The 14,859-nt window shown below is 37.2% G+C and overlaps 1 long non-coding RNA gene across 1 annotated transcript in view; it reads left to right on the forward strand.

Moving 5' to 3' along the window:
• The window catches only part of LOC141278867 (uncharacterized), an 89,004-nt gene that overhangs the window by 50,382 nt on the left and 23,763 nt on the right, over positions 1-14,859 (forward strand). The gene's annotated exons all lie outside the window — the stretch shown is intronic.

A 14,859-nucleotide genomic window follows, 5' to 3' on the forward strand; every position in this document is an offset into this window, starting at 1 on the left:
ACCGTGATTTACCAACGCACGAGAGGATGTGAGAGCCTCTGTGTTAGAAGGGGCCACATTTTTTGAACTTGAACATCTATTTATAATGTGACCATTATGTGGAGCTGATTCATTACACAATTGACATGTGGATATTTCCCAGGCAGGCATTTGATTTCAAATATATGCGCTCCCTGTTCGAAGGCCATCTATACCCCCAACATTAAGTAGAAACCAGGCTCAGACTCATCATTCACAGCAAACCGGTTTCCCCTTTATTACATGTACTCCGTACCCTTCTTCCATGGTGATGAGATTACATTATATCATTGATTTGAGGTTGGTAGAGAAAGGTTGTGAATCTGATTTTTATTGTGTCCCAATCAATACAGAATATTCTGAAGAAGAATAGAGGGTTAGAGACCTCTGGTTCAGGTCAGAATAAATGCGAAAAGTACTTTTGCAAGGGTAAAGACGATTCAATTTAAACTACTTCCCTAGCCAGAAGCAGGGAGATGGAATAGTACCCAGTCTCCCAGAAGAGGCTGCTATGATCTTTGTGCCCTAATCAGGCTTCCTTGGGCTCAGGTGGTCCTAGGGAGCAGTGGGAGTATAAGGCAGGAAAATCAAGGAAGTCATGTCACAGAGTCTGGATCAACACTGCAGGGCAGGGGATGGACAGAAAGAAGAGCTATGACTAGGGGTCTACCAGATGGCCGAGGGCAGATCCCAAGTCCATGGGTGACAGAATCAGGTCCAGGCACCACCACCTTGAAATCTGAAGCTGCTGCTTCCTTGCTGTCCCTGCCACATTGGACCTGGGCTGTACATGGGTCATTGGGCATTCCTGCTGGGAGGGGATAGGAAGGCAAAATCAGAGGAACAAGGCAGGGGCTGACCTCTTGTGAAGTTTTTCCTGAAAGTCTCTGTCATGGAATAATGACCTAGAAATCAGAAGGAAGGATTACTCTGACCAACTGCCCATGGATTAAAGAAGTGTATGAGACAGTACGGGCAGCAGGGGGTGGGAAAGGATGGGAAACTGCAGAGAGTGAATTCTCCACCCCATCGAGCGATCATACTATAAGACATGTCCTCAGATAGGCAAGCTTTGTCCACTGGCTGTCACTGTGTCTCAGGTGAGCTGGCACAGCTGAGACCCAGATCTGTCTCAATTCCTGGGCTCTCCAGTTCCTCAGAGGCACGCTAGCCTGACTCATGTCCATGGCTGTCTTCTGTGTCCAACTCAGGAGATTGTAGAAGATAGTTACCAAACAGGTAATTTGGGGGGATTTATTTGTCTAACAGACTTAATGACTGCCAGTTTACTTTTCTTACTTTGGTTTCCTTGAGCTGAGAGGGTTAAAGTGGTGAGAAAGCTCAGAATGGTAGGACTCTGAAGGTAAATTAGGCATAGAGAAAGCCTCATTTTCTGTTTCTGAAAAGTATTCTTTCCTTTCCGTTGTCTGCTGAGACCTGGAAGCTACTCTTTGCAGTGGGAATGGAACCTTTTGTTTCTGTTGGTTTCTGTGCTGTGTGACTCAGCCCTGGTTGAAGCTGAAATGTGACATAAAGCCACAATAGGCTGAGTCTAAGAAACATATGCTGTTTCTTAGACTTCCCCTGATAGTACCTTGTTTGGAGAGAATTATATATAACTGAAAGGGAAACGTATTCCCTACGGCCAGAAACTTGGCTTAGAAATGCTCATCTGGGGAAGTTATTTTTTGTTTGCCATTTAAATAAATCCACTGATATAAATCAATATTTGTGAGTATTAGGGAAGACCAAGTAAACAAACAAAGCCCTACATATTTATTGCAAACAGAACCGCTGTTGAGATTTCCTAGTGGAATTGAGGAATAGGGAGGGGGGTCATCATTTCCTGCACAGAGAAAATGAACTGTTTCATTAGTTTCGATACAGACACATTTTTCTTTAAAAATAGTGGTTAGTGAAATCTTGTCGAATATGTAGCTCTTAATAGGTATACGAAGCATCAAGAATATTAGGTACAAATAACAGCATTAGGATTAGGTCTCACCTCATCCCCACCGTCTGGATAGAACTCCCTAAAAGGAGAAAAGCAGCTCCTGACCTTCGGGAACTGGCAGGACACTTACAACTAGGCCAAGTGGACATAAACAATCTCACGGAACAGCGACATCAGACAAGGGCGTTCTGTGACTGTGCTGAAGTGAGAGAAAACACAAATAAGAAAACTTGATAATTTTGTCTAGGTGCAGGCAAAAACAAACCACAGATACCAAACGTCCCTCTCTCTTGGCTAATATGAGTGACTGTCACAGCTCTGGCCTCACTACATACCTTGTAGATAAGATTTATTAAGAATGTAGGCTAGAATTGCCCTTCTTTCCTGATGGCATCTGATCTACAGCAAAGTCCTGCTTCCTTCAACCCTCCCCCAGATCACCTAACCCATGCCCAGCTTCTAGAATTAATCCTTCCACACAGTTTCTTGCTGAGCTGCCCCACAGTTCCCCATGGTGTGCGTCCTCCCTCACTGCAATGAGCACTAAACCCAACTAGTTCACCTATAGGTGTGTTCCTGGTGATCTTTGGCTGGAGGCCATTGATTCTATTCACTGATTTCTCAACAGCCAATCCTTCCATCCCTTCTTTCCTGGAAACAGAACTATGATGTTTAGCTAGTAACACCCTCTTGTTCTCCAGGAAGGTCAGCCTCACTCCCAACACAGGATGCCTCATGATTGGTGTTTGCAAATGTTAGTTCTAAGGATGGGCATGGAAACCAAATCTAGTCAACGTGATCTGAGGGGAAATGGATTTATTGTGCTATCTTTTATCAGAAATATGTATTAAAAATTTTTAGTGACATTTATTATTTTCTTTCTAATTTTACAAGCAATACATGTTCATGGCAGACAACTAGAAATACATAAAAGCATAAAGTAAAACTTAAGTCATCCATAATCCCCACTCACCAGAGGTAACCATCATTAGCATTTTGAAGTATTTCCTCCCAGGGTCTACATATTTTTTTAATTGAAATATAATTGACCTACATCACTATGTTAGTTCCAGTTGCACAACATAATGATTTGATTTTTCTATATACTACAAAATGATCCAGTTGCACAGCATAATGGTTCGATATTTCTATATACTACAAAATGTCTAGTTAACATATGTCACCATACAAGGATACTACAATATCAGGAATTCCCTGGCGATCCAGTGGTTATGACTTCACGCTTTCACTGCCGAGGGCCCAGGTTCAATCCCTGGTCGGGGAAATATGACCCTGCAAGCCACCTGATACGGCCAAAAAAAAAAAAAGATTACAATATCATTGACAATGTTCCCCACCCTGTACATTTCATCCCTGTGACTCATTTATTTTTTAAGTGGAAGTTTGTACCTCTTAATCTCCCTCCCATATTTCACTCATCCCCCAACCCCCCTCCCCTCTGGTAACCGCCTGTTTGTTCTCTGTATCTATGAGTATGTTCTGTTTTGTTATGTTTGTTCATTTGTTTTGTTTTTTAGATTCCACATCTAAGTGAAATCATATGGTATTTGTCTTTGTCTGACTTCTTTCACTTAGCATAATCCATGTTGTAACAACATTCCTTTTATGGCTGCAGATTTCATTCCTTTTATGGCTGCAGAAATACCATTATTTTTAATGAATATATAACATTTAATTGTTGAAAGTCCTTATTATTTTGGAAATCTAAACTATTTCATTTATAGCAGAGGGTAAAAGCTGAGAAACTAAGTATGCTTTTACTTTCTTCCTCTCACAGCATTAGTTACATCCTAAGATATTAAAACATAATATAGTATTTTAGACCGACATTATTGCTACTTAATTTTTTATGTTCTAGTGCCTTTTTTCAAGGATAGTTTTTGATGTATGTACTGTTTTATTGAACATATTCAAATAATATAACTTCCTCCTTCCCTTCCTCCCTTACTTCTTCCTTCTCTCTTTTCTCTATTTCTCTCCTCCTTCTTTTTACATGGCTTATCAGCATTTTTTTTTTTTCCTTTCACATGAACAGTAAATCTGGGTCACAATATTTTTTCCTTGAAACTTTGTCTGTGTTGCTTCTTTGTCTTCTGAACTACTTTTTTGGGAAAGAAAAAAAATTTTTTTTCTTTGAATGTACATCTTAAGAATAATTTTAATCTTAGAAATATGTAAAAACTCTTTGAAAATCTATCAGTTTGCTTCTTGAATAAACTGTAGAGTCAGTTGAACTATTGATGAAACTTCCAAAAAAAGACAGCAAAAATGTGTTATTTCAAATACTGCATAATTAAAAGTCTAATCCTTGCTAACACCTGGCAGTATTTTAAATTTTAGCCATTCTGATGGGTACATAGTCATATCTTGTTGTGATTTTAATTTGCGCTTTCCTGGTGACTACTGATATTGAACATCTTTTCATGCTCATTGGCCATTCCTTTAACTTCTCTTTTAAAATGTCTTAACTGCTTTGTCTATTTTTTGTTGGTTTGTTTTACTTCTTCTTATTGATCTAAAAGTTACTTTTATATTTAGATACAATCTTTTAGCAGATATTTGTTTCACTTTAAGAAATTGAATTGGAAATTATAGCCAAATATATGGGTGTGATTTAATGAAAAAGGATTTATGTAACTCCAAACTGTCATATACACAAAAATGTTGGCAGGTGAATAAGCAGTTACATGTTTTAACCTGAAATGTTTAGTATACATGTATTCATTTCCTATTGCTGCTGTGACAAATTACCAAAACACAGTGGCTTAAAACAGCACACATTTATTATCTTACAACATCTATAGTTCAAAAGTCCAAGGGTCTTACTGGACTAAAATCAAAGTGTCAGCAGGGGCCTTTCCTTTTGGAGGCTCTTGGAGAGACTCCATTTCTTTGCCTTTTCCATCATTTAGAGGACTCCTACGCTCCTTGGCTTGTGGCTCCATTCCACCATCTTCAAAGACAGCCACAAGAGGCTGAATCCTTCTCATGCTGTCGTCTTTCTGTTGTTCCTCTTTTGCCTTTCTCTTCCAATTGTGAGGAGGACCCTTGTGATTGCACTGGGCCCTCCAGGGTAATCAGGGATAATCTTCCTATGTTAAGATCATCTGACTAACAACCTTAATTCCATCTGCAATCTTAATTTCTCTTTACCAGTATAACATAGCATATTCACGCGTTCTGGGAATTAGGATGTGGATATCTTTTGGAGACCACTGTTTTGCTTAGCATAGTATATAGATTACTAATTCTTAAGATTTCTCCATATTGTTTTTTTTTTTAATTAACACATGAACTTCTGGTCCCAATTGTATCAGGTAAGAGGACTTGTATAGTATCTAAGGAAATCTGACAATGCAACAGAGATGAATCTGACAGGAAGATAAATACCCCATGTAGGTGAGCATCTTGGAAAGGGACAGGGCCCCAGAACCCAGGTTCTACAGTTTCACTGGGCACACTTTTTTTTTTTAAAGATTTTTTTTTGATGTGGACCATTTTTAACATCTTATTGAATTTGTCACAATATTGCTTCTGTTTTATGTTTTGGGTTTTTGGCATGAGGCATGTGGCATCTTAGCTCCCCAACCAGGGACTGAACCCACACCCACAGCATTGGAAGGCGAAGTCTTTACCACTGGACCATCGGGGAAGTCCCTCGCTGGGCACACTTTTTGATCCCTCCCACTCAAGGGAACTAGAATACTAAAATATGGGAAGCAGGAGGAACACTTAATTAAAAATGATACAAACATCCTATTTAGAAGATTTACTGGAGGATGGTATTAAAGTAGATCAAGCAGAACACAAGGAATCATGGCAGGAACGAGGTAGGGAGAACACTGGTCACATTTACTCAACTTTGGTGGAAAAGACATTCCACATCTGGCATCAAGCATCACGCTCCCTGAGTGGAGGATTCAGGGAGGTGCTCAGGAGGAGCACAATTCAGGAACACGGGGGGACAATTACAAACTCTCTAAGAAAGGACGAGTGACATAGGGCAGGAAGTAGTTCGGCTGGTGGAGGCTGAGCCTGAGAATTTCTTACCAGATCTCACAGTCTTAACTGGATGTTCAGGTTGATGTGGCCTGGGTGTGGTGGTTTACAGTGTAGTTGGGGGTTATACTGGTGTGTGATATATGAATGATATAAAGGTCAAAATATAATCAATGCATCAAGTCCACTACTGTACAGCACAGGGAAATCTACTCAATATTCTGTAATAACCTATATGGGAAAAGAACCTCAAAAAGAATGGATATATGTACATGTATAACTGAATCAGTTTGCTGAACACCCGAAACTAACACAACATTGTAAATCAACTGTACTCCAATATAAAATAAAAATTAAAATTAAAAAATTAATTAAAATTAAAAATAATTAAAATTAAAAAAACTTTTTTCAAACTAAAAAAACCTCACAGAAACGAACAAACAAAACATCAAGTCCATGACCAGAAACTGATCACTCACTAAGGCCGCCATACTACAAGTCTTATAAATGGACATAAGTGCACTGTACATGCATTATACAGGCATGTATAGCTCCAATTGAGAACAAAGCAGTACCTGTCTTAACGGTAGCCAGTTGTCTCCTTCTTCTCTGCAGTTTGTTGTTAAAAGTCTTTTATCTCTTTATTCCAAACGTACCTCCTATGGAATGGAAGAATAGTCTCCAGGAGTTCCTGGCTCCTGCTTTAGAAGGATTGAGCCTCCTGATGAGACTGCAGGTTGCCGTAGAGTGTCCACATTCTCCTAGGGCCTAGGAGGCTGCGTGGCATGACCTTGCCTTCCTCACTTTTGAGCAGTTTACCTCCTGAGTATCTGAATGTCTCCTGGGCAGCAGAGAGGTCCCAGGTCAGCCCCAGAGTCCTGAAGAGACCTAGAGAAGAAAGTGACTGCATTTATCTAAGGAGGAGTACGCCACACTAGAAGCAGCAAGTGCACTGTTATAGCTACAAAGAGGTTAGTTATATAAAAAGAAAATTATGTAGGAAATTATCAATATTGTAAAAATTAAAGTAAACAGAATAAATGAAAAATAAGGCTCTTTTTCTGAAGACTAACTGGAAAACAATACTTCTAAGAATTTAATTTCTTAGCTACTGCTCTCTCTCTCTGTCTCTCTCTGTGTGTCTCTCTCCTTTCTTCCTTCATTTTCTCTACTCTCTTGATTGGCTGCTATTATGAGAAAATGCAGGCTGCAGAGAATCCTCTCAAACCCTGAAGAAACTATTGTAGTGTTCAGTTGGTAATACTGAGCTGTTTACCTGTTTTTCACATTAAATTCTATTGTCTAGGATCATTGAACCAGAGCAAATAGAGTAGACACATGGTTAAAGTGTTAGTGTAAAGAGCAGCAAAAGCTATCAAACACAATTTCTGATTGCCAGGGAGGCTTGTATGTTCTGAGGTTTCATTCTGTCGCTTGGAATCAGTGCTGCAGTCTATGCTCTGATAGCCCCCAGAGCCTCACAGGCAGCCTCCTCCTTTGTGGTTATGAGTCCAGAGGCACATGGGAGGTGTGTGCACTATATTCTCTTGTCCATTGCTCAGATTTTTTTTTTTTCAGATGCCACGCAAAACTTCCTTCTTTCATCAGTCAAAACAAAACAACAAGAACAAAAAACACTTGTAAACTGATTCAGGCAAGTTACTTCCTTTTGGCCTCCAATTATTTCACCAGACATTTGGATCTCAATGTGGGTCCATTTGTTATTAATAAAACATTCATCATGCTCACATGCATATGGATTTCTTATCACTTTGGTTTAGTGTTGAAACAAAAGGCTGCCCTTTAATTAGAGGCTTCTAATGAAATATTAAAGCTGTGTTAGTGACTCTTCACTTAATCACTTTTCATGTGGGCAAGGTTTGGTTTGTGGTTTGGTAAATGTCAAGGGTACTAGTTATGGTGATTTTGGATGACTCTCAGTGGTTCTCTGAATGTGAGCAGGGCCCATCTGGCCATTTGAAGATTTCAGCGTATGAATAGGCATTGCATATTCAGTAACCACTTGTAGATTCAAACTGTAACTAGCATTCTCACCACTCAAAGGCCCTGGTTTTCTATTAGTTCTTTGTAGTTGGCAGTAAATCTCAGAGCAGATGTTTTTTTCTTTGGTCTTGATGCATGTAAGGTAGAGGGAGCAGGGTAAATCTAGCTTTCCATGTGAATCTTCACCATCTTTAGTCCAGAAGAAAAAGACCAAATACTTTTGGAAAGCAGTGTGGGCTCCCCACGGGATAAAGTTCATTTAAGTAAGTGAAAAATGAATATGTAAGCTACTACATCAAGACTACAGTAAAAAAGGATGATGTAATTCTCAGCAGAGGAAAGTCGATGTTTTGGAAACTTTTGTCTTTGTTTCAGTTTGAGTTACCAGAAGGTTCATTGGCATGCACGTATAGGATTGTATCACTCACATGCCGTTATTCTCTGAATCTGGTATCGCTCGATGCCAAAACCACATAGAGTGCTTTTAAGGTAAAGTCTAAAAAATATAGATACTAGCTGACCTGTAGCTAACAGTAAAATGTTACTTTATTTGAGAGTCTCTCAATGTTATGACACAAGGCTCACCTTAGGGTCTGCAGTTATTTGTGTTAAGTCTCTCATCTTATTTAAAAATTGACAATCTGCATGAATATGTATTTTATTTATCTATTCCAGTAGTTCTAGGAGGGAGAGAGGGCAGGTGTTACTGTTCATCTATGGTAAATTAGGGGTCTATCATGACCTGTGAAGGCTCTGAGGTTTTACCCTACATGTAAGCTGATGAGCTAGCCTGTTATGTTCTCTGGATGCTGGTAGCAGACATAAAACTCCTAGGTCAGAGACAAAGGCAGCACAGCAAACAGCATGAGCATGATGTCAGCTCCATTTCTCCATGTCCTCCAGACCCCACGGGATGACATAGACGGACCTAGATGGATGCACATGCAGGGGGTTGTGTCATAGGAAAGGAATTTACTGTTTTTATAGTGAGTGCTAAGCAAACCTGCTCTTTGTTTGGGTGGAGACATTACCTTATCCTTCAAAGTTGCTTGCTGCAAAAACAATTTGGAGAAATAGCCCAGATAAAGTCCCCAGGGCCTTACATTCTTGGCACACCCAGAAAGAGTGTGCAAGGGTATTCACAGCCCATGGGATTGCCTCTCTCAACAGAGTCAAGGTTGAGCTAATGCTCAAAAGCCAGGTTTTCTGATGCTAGATTCAGTACTTTTTTGTTAATGTCAATTAATGTTAATGTTAATGTCCCTAATGTTTATACTTATACCAAAATGAATGCTAAACACAATACCAATAATTTATAGAGCATTAGCCCCACACCGGAGACTGTGGGTGCTAATTTATAAACATTGTCACTAAACCTTTTTACATCCCTGGAGAGTAGGTACCATGTTCTCCTTTAAAAATTAAAAAAGAGGCCCAATTAACTACATTTCCTATGTTCACACAGCTAGAAAATGGTAGACTCCAAAGCTCATACTGTTTTCAGAGGCCCAGATTGCCTCTTTTGTGGATATAAATTTAGTGGCACCAGCAACTCTCTATATCCAACTATTTCATTCACAGCCTTGCCAATCCTTGGAACCCTCACCATTAGAGATTTGGTCTTCTTTTTAAGAATCTGTTTCTTGTTAAAAATCCAAATTCCTTGGAAGGGGTAACAATGTCCCATCAGTCACTGTATACTTGAGAATGAACAAGTTGAAAAGGTTCTTTCATGTTTGTAAGTGCTGATGAAGTCGAGGGCAGACAGACGTGAAGATATACGTGTTGTTTTGGGAAGGAAAGGCTACCACAAGGAGAGAGGTCAAGGACTGAAAGAAAGTTGGGCTAAAAATAGGAGCACTGTCCACCACAGCATCTGGGCAGTGTGCTTCATGCTTCAGCCATGCTATTTAATGGCTGGATATTAAACATGAAGAACACACCAGGACTTGAAAATCAGCATATAGCTGATTCTGTTTCAAATCTCTACTTTACAGAAGGAGTTCTGTAGCCCCAAAGGTGTAGGCTTTGGAGCCAGAGGGTCTGAGTTTAATCCTAACTCACCTAATTCTCAGGGGTGCAATCTTGTATATTTTCCTAAACATGGAACCCCAGTTTCTTCATTTATGAAATTTGGATAATAGTAGGGTTGTTATGAAGATTAAATAACTTACTAGAGTTAAAGCACTTAGAAGAAAACTTGACATTTAGTAAGCACCTGGTAAATATAAACTACTATTATTATATGTTCTTATTTAGGCCACCTAAAGTCTCTTTTGGAATGAGAGATAATATATAAAACAAGAATATTTTAAAGACATAACCTCCTTTAATTTATTATAAGGTAATGTTAATAGTGTCTTCTTTATGATTTTTGGCTTACATGAAATTCCAGAAATAACTGAGAAATGCTCCATTAAGTTCAATGCCACTTACATAAAAATAATTATTTCTTGAATAAATTACAGCTAATTTAAGAGTAAAATCAACTGCAATTTTTTTGCTTACAAAAGCATTGCTTTGTTGATTTGACATTTGGAAATTCCTATTTGTATCAGTACTGTGCTGGTTTCTAGGCAGAGCACCCCTGTGAAGACAATGTAGACCTTCTACAAGGAGCCTAGTCTAGTGGAAAATACTGAGATGAACAGATTAGTATTTTTAAAGCAAGAAAATTATAAGAGATAAAAACATAAAGAAGAAAAGACAAATCACATATAATTTCACCTCCCAGAAATAACTCACTCTTTACAATTTTGATTTTTTTCAGCCTTTTCTTATGTATGAATTTTTTAACATGTATACTGTATATATGATGTGTATCCTGCTTTTTTCTTAACATTATATTGTATTCATTTTCTCATCATTAAATAATTTTAGGAAACATGATTTTAACGGCTGGTGTTATCTCACATGCACGTATCACAATTCATTTCAACATCACTCTCCTTGTTGTAAATTTAGGTTTCTAGTTTTTCACTAGACTATAGCTAAAACATGAGAAATATCTTCTATATAAGTCTTTATGTGAATCTCTGATGTTTTCTGCAGCATAATAACTCATTAAACAAGTGCAAATAATACATAAGTATTAAGAAGGGAAATTACTACTTAAAAATTATGAAATAGATGTTGCCAAGTTCCTTGTAGTAAGTTTGTATCAATTTGCACTATCAGCAGTATAAGCAAAGGTAAATTATGCTGCATTCTCAGTAATACTGGCTTCATTTTATTTTTGCCAATTTATAAGTAAAAATGATGTATCATAGTTTTAATTTTCATTTCTTTGGCCACTAGGTGAATATTTTTTGTCCATTTGTGTTTTTATTTTAGTTATTTGAATAAAATCGAGGTTTTCACTTCTTTTTTGGCCCGTCAAATGTCCTTTTATTTTGAATTGCATGTTAATGTTCTTTGTCAAGTTTTTCTTTGCGCTATTCACTTTTAATTGAAATTTATGTAGTAAGAACATTAAAACTTTGCCACATGTGTGGAAAAGTTTCTCCCCATTTCATTTTTTCTATCTGCAGAGAGAAGAAAAGAACAAACTTAGAGAGAAGCAGATTGACAGACTGTGCAGGCCCTGAGAGAGATAAAAACACTGTCTGTAACGTAACGGTAATTCTTATCCCCATTATACAGATGAATAACGGGGATAGAGAATTTGTAAATATCAGAGGCAGCCAGTAAATCTGTGGATTGCAAATCTCTCATACCCACAATAACTATGTGGGTAGGAATTGTAGAGGAGTGGGTCTGACATGATTAAATTTATCTTTATCACTGTATCGTATTATTTTACTGGTTATAATTAACAAGTATTTATTAATTTTTCTGTTTGAAAGAATATCAATTAAAGGAAGTGTAGTTGATGTAGTAAATGCTTCAGTGCATGTCTGTATCTTTGTTTTTTCTTAACACTTTATTTTATTTTATTATTTTTAAATATTTATTTGGGTGCACTGGGTCTTAGTTGCGGCACACAGTACCTTTGTTGAGGCATGTGGGCTCTTTGTTATGGCATGTGGTATCTAGTTCCCTGACCAGAGATTGAAACTGGGTCCCCTGCATTGGGAGTGAGGAGTCTTAACCACTGGACCACCAGTGAAGTCCTGTATCTTTGTTTACTTGAAAAAATATGTATTCTGCTGTAGATGTGTGGAGTGTTTTATAAATGTCAATTAGATCCTGTTAGTTGATAAGGCTGTTACATCCCTCAGTGTCCTTATCGATTGGTTTAGTAGTTCTATCAATTGTTGAGGGAAGAGTGCTAAAAGTCTCCACTTGTAATTGTGGATTTGTCTGTTTCTCCTTTTAGTTCTATCAGTTCTTGTTTCACTTATTTTGCAGCTCTGTTTTTTGGTGCATACATGTTTAGAATTGCTGTATCTCTTTGCTGGATTGACCCTTTTACCATTATGTAATGTTCCTTTTTGTCCCTGGTAATTTTCTTTGTTTAAAGCCTACTTTGTTCTGATATTAATATAAGCACTATTGCTTTCTTTTGATTAATGCTTGATATATCTTTTTCCATCATTTTATGTTCAATGAGTTATAATTAAAGTGAGTTTTTTTAAGACAGCACAGGAGTTTAGTCATTTTTGTTTCTATCTATTCTGTCAATCTTTGTCTTTTAATTATATATTTAGACTATTTACATTTAATGTAATTTTTGATATGTTTGTGCTTAAAATTGTCATTTAATAATTTATTTTCTGGTTTTCATTTCTCTATTTTCTTTTCCCTGCTTTTTTGTGAGTTACTTGAACAAATTTTAGAATTTTTGACTTTGATTCCATTTTGATTCAGGTATAGTGTTTTTGAGTGCATCTTTTTGTATAGATTCTTTTAGTGATTGCAGTTATGCAGACATAAATTATCACAGTCTACTGGTGTCAACATTTTTGTAGTTCAAGTGAAGTATAGAAAATTTACCTCCATTTTTGTCTCTTTAATCTCCATTCATATAACATAACATAATATGATATGATATAATATAATGTGGTATAACATAATATTTTATAATATTATCTTAAAAAATAAGAAAAAGACTCTGAAAGGTGGAGTGGAAAAGGCACACTATTTAGGGATCTTGGATTCAAGGAACGAGACAGTGATGAGTTCCATGAGATTCCTTTTTGCCTCTCATACATTCCAGTTTGGGTGTTGGAGAAGCCTGCACCCAGGAAAGATCAATGACCACAGATTAAAAGCCCACAGAAAAGCCTGTTCTCTCTAGGTGGGAAAAAAGCAATTTAGCAAGACAGAAAACTTTGACAATAACCACCTATTCCAACCAAACATCATGGAAAAACACAGGTGCTCTGCTACCCCAGTCAGCAAAGACTGAGTAGGGAGCCTAAATTTCCACTGTCATTTGGTAATAATAAGGCTTTATATTAAAGTTTATCTATATCAAATTTATGTTATAATATGATTTTTATTCTAAATGTGTTGAAGTTCATTTCATGGCTCAGAGTATAATCTATCTTGGTGATTGTTCCATGTACACTTGAAAATAAATTTTGCTGTTAGGTGGGGTGTTCTATACATTATTCAGGTTTAGTTAGTTGATAGTGTTGTTTAGTTCTATAATACTTAATGATTTTATGTTTACTTGTTTTATCAGTTACTGAGGGGAGTATTAAAGTTTTCAACTGTAATTGTGGATTTGTTAATTTCTTTCAGTTCCATCAGTTTTTGGCTCATATATTTGAAGCTCTGTTGTTAGATGCATACTTTAATGGAGGATTGACTTTCTTATCATTATGTAGTGTCCCTTTTTATCCCCAGTATTACTTTTCTTTCTGAAGCTAACTTCATCTAATATTAATATACTTACTCCAGCTTTCATCTGTATAATGTTTGCATGGTATATCTTTCTTCATCCTTTTCCTTTTTATCTATATATGTCTTTGAACTTGAAGTAGATTTGTTGTTGATAGCACATATTTGAATCTTGCTTTTCAAAATCCAATTTGAAAATTAAATTCACATTTAATGTGATTATTTGTATGATTGGATTAAAACTTACTTTTTTTTCTAGCTATTTTCCATTTCTTCTCTCTGTTCTTTGCTCCCCTCCCCCTTTTCTGCCTAGAGCATTTTCAGTGTCTATTTTATCTCCTCTATTAACTTATTTATACCTCTTTAAAAATTTGTTTTAGTTGTTAATCTAGGGCTTATCATATGCATATTTAAGTAATAAATTTTCAAATGATATTATACTACTTCATATGTACTGTACAGACCTTCAACTGTATATTCTTTTTTTATTTTATTTTTTTGTTTGTTTTGCGGTGCGCGGGCCTCTCACTGTTGTGGCTTCTCCCCGTGTGAGCTCCACACGTGCAGGCTTAGCGGCCATGGCTCACGGGCCCAGCTGCTCCGTGGCATGTGGGATATTCCCAGACCGGGACACGAACCCATGTCCCCTGCATCGGCAGGTGGACTATCAACCACTGCGCCACCAGGGAAGCCCCTCAACTGTATATTCTTTTTTTTTTTTTCATGTATACTGAAATGACTACCACACTGGAGTTTAATTGTATAAGTTTCATACACCAGTATAGCAACATCCATAAATGAAAGTCTTTTGATTGAATTACAGCAAATATCTTCATAAGGGCCATACATTTAAAGTATTAAAAGGTGCAGTTGAACTCAACAGCAAAATGTAAAAGCTATATCCTGTTAACACGCTTAATCTGAATTAACTTGAATCTTTCTATGATTTACCATTCAAGAAATTCGGATGGAATAAATTCCTTATCCAAAGCAGTTTGTTCATTTATAAAACTGTAAGTTAATTAGGATCACTACCTGCCCAATCAGATTGCAGAGGGCCCTTCTTCTATAATGTT

The sequence above is a fragment of the Tursiops truncatus genome, chromosome 6 (assembly GCF_011762595.2).
Source record: "Tursiops truncatus isolate mTurTru1 chromosome 6, mTurTru1.mat.Y, whole genome shotgun sequence".
NCBI lineage: Eukaryota > Metazoa > Chordata > Mammalia > Artiodactyla > Delphinidae > Tursiops > Tursiops truncatus.